A 12,175-nucleotide genomic window follows, 5' to 3' on the forward strand; every position below is an offset into this window, starting at 1 on the left:
AATACATTCGCGCTGACTATACCCTTTCGCCACAAGCCTTGCCTTATAGGTCTCTACCTCTCCATCCGAACCTATCTTCCTTTTGTAGATCCATTTGCATCTAATAGGTACAATACCTTCTGGTGGATCTACTAAGGTCCAGACTTGGTTGGAATGCATGGAGTCTATCTCTGACTTCATAGCTTCCAGCCATTTCTCGGAATCGATATCGGATATCGCCTCGTTGTAGGTTTTGGGATCCTGTATGTGATCCCTATCTCCCACTAGGAACATTTCCTCGGTATCCTCTTCTAGTATACCTAAGTATCTATCGGGAGGATGGGAGACCCTACTAGATCTACGAGGTGGTTGAGGGACATCGTGTACTGGCTCCTTATGAATAGGTTCTATAGGATCCATGACTCGTTGCTTTTCAGAGACTTTCTCTTCAAGCTCAATTTTCCTCCCACTGCCTCTATCAAGGATAAACTGATTTTCCAAGAAGATGGCATGACGGCTCACAAACACATTGTGATCCTCTGAGACGTAAAAATTGTATCCTAATGACTCTTTAGGATATCCTATAAAACGAGCACTTATGGTCCTAGCCTCTAACTTGTCCGCCTGTAGTCGCTTGACGTGGGCCGGACATCCCCAAATCTTGAGATGACCCAGACTTGGTTTCTTACCATGCCATATCTCATACGGTGTGGTAGGAACGGATTTAGAGGGAACTCTATTCAATAAATAAATCGCTGTGAGTAAGGCATCTCCCCAAAGGAACATAGGTAAATCAGTGAAGCTCATCATGGACCTGACCATATCCAATAGGGTCCGATTTCTCCTCTCTGACACCCCGTTGAGTTGAGGTGTACCCGGAGGTGTCCATTGTGAGACTATGCCGTTTTCTTTGAGATAGTCCCGGAATTCCCCACTAAGGTATTCTCCTCCTCGATCTGATCGAAGAGCCTTAAGAGGTTTTCCAGTTTGTTTTTCTACTTCATTCTTGAACTCTTTGAACTTTTCAAAGGATTCAGACTTGTGTCTCATAAGATACACATACCCATACCGTGAATAATCATCGGTAAAGGTAATGAAGTACGAATAACGTCCCCTCGCTAGCACATCGAATGGGCCACATACATCTGTATGTACTAGGGTAAGTATTTCAGTGGTCCTCTCCCCATGTCCTACAAAGGGCAGTCTAGCCATTTTTCCTTGAAGACAGGACTCGCAAACTGGATATGACTCGGAAGTCAATGAGCCTAAAAGCCCATCTTTATCCATTTTGTTCATTCTGTCTTCTCCAATATGGCCAAGCCTAAGGTGCCACAAATATCTTTGGTTTATCTCATCTCTGGATCTTTTGGATCCTTTGGCACTCACATCTTGCTCAGTAACATTCACAGATACATCCATATGTAAATGATAGAGACTGTCGATCATGAAACCAGGTGCGACTATTTTATTTCTTAAATAAATAGAACAGCAGTCTTTGTCAAATGTAAAAACATGACCTTCCTGTGCTAGACATGAAACAGAAATCAAATTTCTGCTAGCAGCAGGTACATAATAGCAGTCTCTAAGTATTAAACTAAATCCAGACGGTAGTCGCAGATGGTAGGTGCCCACAGCCACAGCAGCAACTTTTGCCCCGTTGCCAACCCGAAGGGTTACCGCACCTTCCGCCAGCCTTCTACTTTCCTTTAGACCCTGCATGGTAGTGCACAAATGAGCACTAGAACCAGAATCTATAACCCAACTAGAAGTAGAAGAAACCGTTAGATTAGTTTCAATTATGAGCAAGTCTATACCTTCTGAAGGTGTGTCACCTTTCTTGTTCTTCAGGCTCTCGAGGTATGAAGGACAGTTCCTCTTCCAGTGGCCTTCGACATTGCAGTGGAAACATTTTCCTTTGTCGTTAGCCTTTTTCTTTTGAACTTCCTTCTTTGGCTTCTTGTCTTTCTTCTGCTTCTTTGCAGGCTTCTTTTTCTTCCAAGTAGACTTTCTCTTGGAACCAGAAGTCAACTCAGCAGCAAGGACATTGCCCCTTGAACCTTTCAAGGCTCCCTCAGCAGTTACCAACATGTTGATTAGTTCAGTCTTAGTGCATTCAATCTTATTCATGTGGTAGTTTACTATAAACTGACCAAATGAATCAGGAAGTGACTGTAGGATCAAATCCACTTGCAATTCCTTGTGCATGTCCATACCGAGCTTCTCAAGCTCCTCTAGGTCCTTGATCATGGTCAGACCGTGATCATGGACAGACTGCCCCTCGCGCATCTTCGCTTTGAAAAGCCTCTTGGACACTTCAAAACGAGCTGTGCGACTTTGCTCACCATACAACTCTTGCAGGTGTGCCAGTATGTCCCTAGCAGTCTTTATATTTTCATGCTGGCATTGGAGTTCATTAGACATAGATGCCATCATATAGCATTTTACTCTAATGTCATCGTCCAACCACTTTTTATGCATCTCACGCTGAACATCAGTGGGACGTGCTGGTAATGTGGGGATATCTGAATCGAGTATGTAGCCTATCTTCTCACAGTCCAAAACTATTTTGAGATTTCTAAGCCAGTCCTTGTAATTGGTTCCGGTCAGTCGGTTGGTCTCAAGAATACGGGTCAAAGGGTTTGAAGCCGACATTGTATCTGCAGAGAGTAAAGATTCTAGTTAGACTCTTGTACTTGATCCTAATCTGTCCTAAGATCTTTTAGAACAAATATGACTCCCACTATTTTCTCGAATTCCTCACACTCCCCTGGTAGGAAAACGGAAATTCCACACGACTAGGGTTTCTAGTGGGTACTGCGGTCCCACCGATTTACATGCCACCTCACCTAACAGTTATTGGTGACACATAGATGGATGAGTGTACAACTCTTGTACAATGCTTCTCAAGCATGGTGCAGTGTAACTTGGTCTCTAAGCCATGAAGACCTCACCTAACAGTTATTGGTCCCATTTCTTAGTTAAGTCAGACCCACCGTATTACCGTAGGAATAAAGTCGTCATTGGATCCTCACCTAACAGTTATTGGTGCCCAACCCCACCTTTACCCTACAACATCTCATGTCTATAGAGAGGTCCAGCCCCCCAATGCAACTTGACCACTGTGTCCAGCCGAGACAAGTCAACATCAGAAAGGCCTTAGCAGCTCTACTACAGTGGAAGACCTATTGACTTAATATTGGTTAATCAGGTCTTAGTGTTTGCAACTTGAGCCCTTCATAAGAGGTAATCGAACAATTGGCCAGGTAAGCAGGTGGGAGGCTCCCCTTACTCAGAGAGTAAGGTCCTAATTAAGTAACCACCTTTCATGCTTTCCTAGACACCAATTAGATCAATTAATCTAATATGACTTGCTCATGTCAGTTCACTCTCGACTTGATTGAGGAGGTTTTGATTTAGGTCTCAATTGGGTTTGCTACATCACATGTAAACCTATCTACCCGACTCTCATTCACATCACATGCAAACGGCGCATTGCAGGCAGTTATAATCGCAGCATCAAATTAAAGCTAAACTTTAACTAGGTGATGATCATGGATTCTAATTAGGTCGTATTACAAGCACATGCACATCAATTGATCAAGTGGTCTTCAACTCTTGAATTGGTTCCAAGCTTCCTTGATTCGATCCTTGATCAACCCTTGATCCCATCGCCATCAACCGCTTGGATCACCTTTCATCTCATGCCTTTGCTTCAACTTGATCGTTGATGTACATCACATCACAGAAATACAACCAGATGTAAAATAAAAATAAAAATAATTTACATCTCCTTTTAGGAGGCACGCAGGCCTCTCAAAATATCAAGTAAGATGCATGCAAGCATCTGAAAAATTACATGACATCGCAGATCACATCGCAGGTCATTACATTTGATACCAAAAGGGGTTGAATCCTATGATCATCACCGTATGCTACAATTATAATTTTCAGATCTGAAAGTTAACTGATTATATCATGACATAGGTCGCTGATCATGCTAATCATGATTCTAAACTTTGTAATCCCATTAACAATGCAATTAGAATCATCTTTTTATCACATAAAAATCAGCATGTAAAAAATCAGCACCCCTGAAAAATCTGCATGCAGAATTTTTCAGCATGCATGATCATTTAATTTTCAGATCTAATATGCCTTTAGATATTTAATTCTTACCTTAATCTACGAAACCTGGGCTCTGATACCACTGTTGGGAACCCGCCCATGCCGCTGATATTTCAAAAATTTTCAGATGGCAGCGGAATCGGCATGCGCGAGTTCGACGTTCATCGCATGAACGTTGTTTCGAGACCTTTCGTAATTAGGTAAGAATTAAAACTTTTAAAACTAATAGGAAGATCAAATCTTCACCTTGTGCGGGTAGATGATCACCGCGAATCTGAATTCGTGGTTTTAGGAAGAGGGTTCGCTTGAAGCCGTTCAAACGTCCGGTCTCTACGGGTATCCACACGAAGTAGAGAACCGATCAAAGCTTTCTTGTCTTCCCGGGGTGCTAGCTCCCTTGCAAAGATTCCTTTGATGGCTGATCTCTTCTCTTTCTTTCAACTCTTGAAAGTGCTTGAGAGGAGGAAGAAGAAGGATGAAGAAGAGGAAGTAGATGAACCCCTGCACAGCCTTCTTTCTGTTGCTTGCGCTGGATGAAGAAAAGGAAGAGGAGGAGGCCGCCAACACTTGGAGGTTTCTTCCTTGCTTGCGGCTGCAACTAAGAGGGAGGAAGAGGGTGGCCACGGCACAAGAGGAAGAGGGCTCCAATGCTTAGGGCGCCGGCCTCATGGTGCTTCTTATAGCTATCAAGGGCTCCTCCAAAGTTGGAGCCCTAGATAACTTTCCAAAGAAAGAAGGGGGCGCCGGCCCTAGCTCCTCTCTTCTTGTCGCCCCAAGCAATTGGAGAGGGGCTGATGCCCCTCTTAGTTGGTTAACCTAATCCTCTTCCAAAGAGGATTAGGTGCCTCTCTCATGGTTTCATCCTAATCTAATTAGGATTAGCCAATTTGGGTTCAATCTATGCTAGTCCCAATCTAATTAGGACTTGAATGGATCATGACTCAATTGAACTCTTCAATCCTAATCCAATTAGGAGTCATGTTGATTCATTAGATTAATAATTAATTAGGACTTAAGGAATCCTAATCCAATTAGGATTTGTTTAATTTTAGTCCTAATCCAATTAGGACCCTATTTGAATCCGAAGTCCTAATCCAATTAGGATTTCAAGGAATCCTACTCCAAGTAGGAAACCAATTTTAATTCAAAACTCCTAATCTCATTAGGATTGAGGAATCCTATTCCAAGTAGGAACCCTAGTCCTAATCCAATTAGAACTCTAGGTATCCTACCCGACTTAGGATTCTGTTTTCAAGTCCAATTGATTAATTCCTTTTCCTTCTTCAACTTCTTATCAATCAAATTGATTTCTTGTGATTCCTAATCACGATTTCAACCATCGGATCGGTCAATACTTCTAGTGTGTGTGACCCCATAGGTTCTATTCTGACTGGTAGTGAGATATATTGTGATCTCTATCACTATATCATTGAAAACTCCTTTCAATGGGTTGGAACGATTCCAACTCAACTCATTAGGGTTTATCGATCATCAAGATAATCCCTATGAGTCCCACCATCCACCAGTGACACCTAGCAGCATGTAGTGGCTACCCAGCAGAATGGAATGATGAACCTCTAGGTGCAGTTAACATGTGATACAGTCCTACTATCGTGGATCCCTACAGGACGGAGGTCATGGACAACTCGTCAAACCACATCGTCTGTCATATGTCAAGATTTATTCGACTCGAGTTCGATAGTGGAAAACTCTTTTTCCACTTTACTGCCCTGGCCAAGGTCTTAGAACTCAGTCTAACAAATCACATAGGATCACTCCTTTTCTATCAAGGTCGATAGATTCCTTATAGGTGCATACCCTACTCCTACAGTGAATCTACTGCAGCCAATCTACACTGCATGGACCCATATGGCTAGAGACCATGTATGTGTGCAGTCAAACTACAATAACCTCACTGTGAGTAGCCGAAGCACCGAAGGTCAAAGGACCAGTCACACTACTGCAACATCAAGTAAGTCACTGACGAGTGGATAGACATCCAAGTGACTTCTTGTCTTGGTCACGCTCAGTACCCTTGTTCTCTAACAAGCACCTGCACTATCACTTCAGTGTCCCTACACTGTGGACTCAAGTCTCGTCCATCCAGAAGGAGAGTGATCTGTGCACTGATCGGATCGATCACCGTCCTCGTGATGATCCATTGATCAGGAGCATTTAGAAATTAATCACCAATGATACATGGCTCAAATTCTCAACTCTTGAGAATATGTATCATCATCTTATTAATTTCTTGGACGATTCATAGACACATAAACAATATGAATGAAAAAGATGCCTTTTATTTATTCAATAATAAATAGTCAAGTACAAAATTATGTCCCTAGAATCAACAATGTGTCAGCCAAATTCGCTTCTAGGGCATACATCTAACAATTAGGAGTCATGTTGATTTATAAGATTAATAATTAATTTAGACTTAAGGAATCCTAATCCAATTAGGATTTGTTTAATTTTAGTCCTAATCCAATTAGGACTTTATTTGAATCCGAAGTCCTAATCTAATTAGGATTTCTAGGAATCCTACTCCAAGTAGGAATTCAATTTTAATTCAAAATTCCTAATCTCGTTAGGATTGTAGGAATCCTATTCCAAGTAGGAATCCCAGTCCTACTCCAACTAGGATTCCCAGTCCTAATCCAATTAGGACTCTAGGAATCCTACCCGAAGTAGGACTCTTGTTTCAAGTCCAATTAATTAATTTCCTTTGTTCCTTCTTCAACTTCTTATCAATCAAATTGATTACTTGTGATTCCTAATCACGATTTCAACCATCGGATCGGTCAATACTTCTAGTGTGTGTGACCCCATAGGTTCTATTCTGACTGGTAGTGAGATATATTGTGATCTCTATCTCAATATCATTGAAAACTCCTTTCAATGGGTTGGAACGATTCCAACTCAACTCGTTAGGATTTATCGATCATCAAGATAATCCCTATGAGTCCCACCATCCACCAGTGACACCTAGCAGCATGTAGTGGCTACCCAGCAGAATGGAATGATGAACCTCTAGGTGCAGTTAACATGTGATACAATCCTACTATCGTGGATTCCTACAGGACGGAGGTCATGGACAACTCGTCAAACCCCATCGTCTGTCATATGTCAAGATTTATTCGACTTGAGTTCGATAGTGGAAAACTCTTTCTCCACTTTATATTACTGCCCTGGCCAAGGTCTTAGAACTCAGTCTAACAAATCACATAGGATCACTCCTCTTCTATCAAGGTCGATAGATTCCTTATAGGTGCATACCCTACTCCTACAGTGAACCTACTGCAGCCAATCTACACTGCATGGACCCATATGGCTAGAGACCATGTATGTGTGCAGTCAAACTACAATAACCTCACTGTGAGTAGCCGAAGCACCGCAGGTCAAAGGACCAGTCACACTACTGCAACATCAAGCAAGTCACTGACGAGTGGATAGACATCCAAGTGACTTCTTGTCTTGGTCACGCTCAGTACCCTTGTTCTCTAACAAGCACCTGCACTATCACTTCAGTGTTCCTACACTGTGGACTCAAGTCTCGTCCATCCAGAAGGAAAGTGATCTGTGCACTGATCGGATCGATCACCGTCCTCGTGATGATCCATTGATCAGGAGCATTTAGAAATTAATCACCAATGATACATGGCTCAAATTCTCAACTCTTGAGAATATGTATCATCATCTTATTAATTCCTTGGACGATTCATAGACACATAAATAATATGAATGAAAAGATGCCTTTTATTTATTCAATAATAAATAGTCAAGTACAAAATTATGTCCCTAGAATCAATAATGTGTCAGCCAAATTGGCTTCTAGGGCATACATCTAACAATTTTCACACTAAATACTATGTCTGGCCTACTAGTAGTAAGGTAAAGCAAAGATCCAATTAAGCCTCTATAGAGCTTCATATCTACACTTTTCCCTTCTTCATCTTTGTCTAGCTTACTAGTAGGGTTTATTGGGGTGCTTATTTCCTTGTGATTTTCATTTCCAAACTTCTTTAATATTTTCTTTGTATACTTAGTTTGATGAATAAAGATGTCTTCCTTAGTTTGCTTGATTTGCAATCCAAGAAAGAAATTCAGTTCTTCCATCATACTCATCTCGAATTCTCCTTGCATTAATTCAGCAAATTCTTTGCAAAGACTATCATTAGTGGCACCGAAAATTATGTCATCTACATATATTTGTACTACTAGCAAATTTTTGTCTTTTCTCTTGAAAAAAGTATTTTATCTACTGATGAGAGCACAAAAGTGCGATCTACACATCACTTAAATTGGTATTATTGCTAACAAATAATAATAAAAGTGCTACATTAATATTATATTTTTGTTGGATGCAGTCGATCGTAAATCAGAGTTAAGATGCATATTTGGTACAGATTGGGATGATGCATAACCCCAAACCTAATCATGCTGGAGCATAATTAATCTGATCAAGCACACTTGCACTCGAGCAACACTTAACAGTCATCCGGAGGCTCTGCATAATGAATTCGCCAAGGGCCTAGTTTCATTATCCGAGAGGATCCAAAAACCCGTGGGGTTCACAACAGCGGATCCGTTATCGCGATCCATCCGCGCCTCCCAGCATCCCACGTGTCCGTCCTTTCCTCCGAACCAGCTTCCGCGTCCATGTCTTAAGCGTCCGCATCTCACCCTCCGTGTCACAACTCCCAGCATCCCACGTCCAAGCCTTCTGCGATGGAACAGCAGGAGATTCTGGATTCGCGATCATCCCAACAACCATTCCATCTCCGCGTCAACCTGCTTCTTCAATCGATTCCAGCTGATCAGCTCCTCCCACGATGCATCCACTCCATCCACCCCTTCCGAATCAGCTTCCGGATTAGCAAGCAATCAGCCTCCCAGATCTTGGAATCCGCGATCAGCTCCTTCCCAGCCTTCCGTTCGCGTGCAATCCTCCGCTATCAGCTTCTTCCCGTGACACATGCCAAAGATCCCGCCGCAATCTTCTTCTCTAGCCGTCCACGATGCTTATGGAGCCCGCGATGCATGCCAAGCGTCCGCAATCTCCCGAGCGTCTCATGCGTTCCAGCTTCCAGCCTTCCAGCATTCCATGATCAACGTCCGAGATCCCTCTCCGTCCGCCCATCTCCACCGCGTGCGCTCGGGGGGGGGGGGATCGAATGCTATTTATATAGCTCTCATTCGGAAAAACAGAGAGGGACGATTCTGGTTCCCACACAAAAATAGAAGAGAGAGTGACTCTGTTCAAAAGGGAGAAGGGAAGAAATAAAGGGAAACAGGGTATGCCCTGTTTCCAAAAAGGAAAAGAAAAAAAAATATTAAAGAGGAGGCTGTTGTTGTAATGGGAGGCTAATTCCTTTGGTCAAGGGTGATGGAAGAACCCTTGACAGTTTGCTTTCTTCAAGTAAATTCCGAACGATTATTCTCTTTGATTTGCATCTAATATATGCTCTTGATTCTTGCATATTTATTTATTAGATAGATCTTGTATGGTTTATATTTATTGATGCATGGATTGTTTCGATTTTTGATTTATCGTAGACGTAACCGGCAAGATAAATACTTGAATGTTGAATTCATATTTTCAAATTATATATTCCATGTTTAGAACTATTCTGTCTAATTAATCCTTAATCAAGAATCGCAAAATTTAATTGTTGAAAATAACATTGTCAAGGGAGAATCCAGATCCCTAGCCTTCTCTATATTCTTGAACTTTGTTTAATTACCTGTTATTCTCTGCTTTTGATTTCTAAAAATCAACTAAAAATTATATCTGAAATTACGCTAATAATACCTATACCGTTTTATGAGGATTCGACCTCGAATTTTCGAGTTTTACTACTTGCACGATTCTCCTACACTTGGGAGATTAGTTTCGCGAAAGCATTTTTGCGAACACATCAAGTTTTTGGCGCCGTTGCCGGGGAACGGCTGAGTTATTAGTATAATTTAAGATTTATTTAGTACCTTAGTAGTTAGTCTTTTTCTTTCAAAAAAAAATTTAAATCTTTTAAGACCATTAGATTAATATGAAACCTTGCTACTTTCTGTTTTGAATTTTCTGTGTTTAAATTTTTTTTAGAATCAGAATTTTATTGTTATCATATCTCATTAACCCTTGTTGCTAATTGAAAATTGATTAAAAAAAAAAACTTTAAGAAAAGATCAAGGGTGATCATTCAACATAAAAAAAAAGAGAGGGAAGAACTCAAAATTTCATATTTTAAATTTCAAATTTTAGAATTCAAATTTCAAATTTAAACTATATATAAAAAAAGAAATAAATAATTTGCTTGATCAACTATTCAATATAATTTAATGTCATGTCATAAAACATTAAAAAAAAAATCTTTTGATTGTTGCATATAGTATAAGGCATCAGCATAAAATATTATAAGGGCTGAACCCATTGAAAAAGATAAGGTCGGAATTTCATCACTCGTCCTTAGCCCAAAAATCACCCCAGTGCATAAATATCCTAAGCTTAACTAAAATCAACTAGACGTTGGCCCCTAAGGACATTCGAGCTCAATAGGGCGAAGACTACCGAAAGTTGCACCAATTTCGCTCTATGGCCCAGTCGATGTCTAGGCAAGCTTTGTCCCTCTAAGGAAAACAGTCTCTGTTCGAGGAAAGTGGGTTTTAAGTGGGACCTTTTCTAAACGCATCGTGACCCCTCCACTTACCTGGGAGATTACCTGGTCGACTAGGTTACTAGACCGGATTGGAGGCTTAGGTGTCCTCTTCAAACCAGTTAGGAGCTGTCTAGAAATTTCAGAAAAATATTAGGAATTGAGGTGTAATGTTTTGATGCATGCTTGATTGTGAATAGATTTTTGTTTTACTGTATTAGGGTGTCGTTTTAGACATCTTTGGTGGTACTTGTACTTACAAAAAAAAAAGGGATGAGAAATATTTTGCATGCTTAAGTGGAATAGGGATGACACCGGTCAATTAAGTCGTACAACTTTAGATCATATCTTAGGACACATCCCTGAAATTCCTTCGCAGTATCTCACATCTTGTGAGATGGCTGATTTAAATGAAGATGCGGGGAGTCACCACGATCGAGAACGTGAACCCCATGTTAATTCCTGATAACGTAGGACACTTTGAAATCAAACCAGGGTTAATTCAATTGCTGCTCAAGTATCATGGGATGGAATCCGAGAACCCTTATCTTCACCTTAAGGACTTTGAGAAAATTAGCATCACATTTAGAGTGCCAAATGTATCGGAAGACGTCCTTAAATTGACCTTGTTTCCTTTTTCCTTAAAAGATAAAGCCAAAACATGGCTGAACTCCTTGAGACCTAGATCGCTAGGATCATGGCATGATATGCAAAGAAAATTTTTGAAAAAATTCTTTCCCGCACAAAGGACTAACTTTTTGAAAAGGCACATTAGTAATTTCCAACAAAAAGACCATGAAACATTTTATGAATGCTGGGAGAGATTTAAAGAGTTGCTTCTCTCTTGTCCTCATCACGGGTTTGAAACATGGAGAACCATTAGTTTCTTTTACGAAGGGTTGTCTCCACAGTTAAAACAATTTATAGAGACCATGTGCAATGGTCAATTTTTGGAAAAGCAACCCAATGAGGCATGGGACTATTTAGACTCTCTCGCAGAGACTGCACAATTATGAGATTCAGGGGATAGAGTGAATAAACCTTTGCCTAAGCCTACTAGCATTGGACACGGGGGCCTTTACAACCTTAGTACTCAGGATGATATTCAGGATAAAATGGCAGCCCTTACTAGGAAATTGAACTTAGAAGGACTGAATCCATCAAGACTGTAGAACATAACAGTTAGTGTTGTAGGATTTGTGAGATGCCTGGCCATCTCATCACTGATTGCCCCACAATACCCGCATTCAAGGAAGTCTTGCACGATCTGGCCAATGTTATGAATAATCCTAGGTTCTTCGGTGTTAAGCATGCTGATTTTTTTTTTTGAAAACCATGGCTAAACCTGATCGGGTTGTCTATGTACCCCTTCATAAGGGGGATCAAGCCATACGTAGTTCTTTTTAAGTTTCAAAAACGCA

At 40.9% G+C, this 12,175-nt stretch overlaps 1 pseudogene; it reads right to left on the reverse strand.

Annotated features, from left to right (window-relative positions):
- Positions 1 to 11,518: 11,518 nt before the first annotated feature.
- LOC149751293 (small nucleolar RNA R71) lies at positions 11,519 to 11,616 on the reverse strand (annotated as a pseudogene).
- Between the last annotated feature and the right edge of the window lie 559 nt (positions 11,617 to 12,175).

This window comes from Phoenix dactylifera, chromosome 14 (assembly GCF_051530095.1).
Source record: "Phoenix dactylifera cultivar Ajwa chromosome 14, Ajwa_hap1_PhDact_Kaust_v1.1, whole genome shotgun sequence".
Lineage (NCBI taxonomy): Eukaryota > Viridiplantae > Streptophyta > Magnoliopsida > Arecales > Arecaceae > Phoenix > Phoenix dactylifera.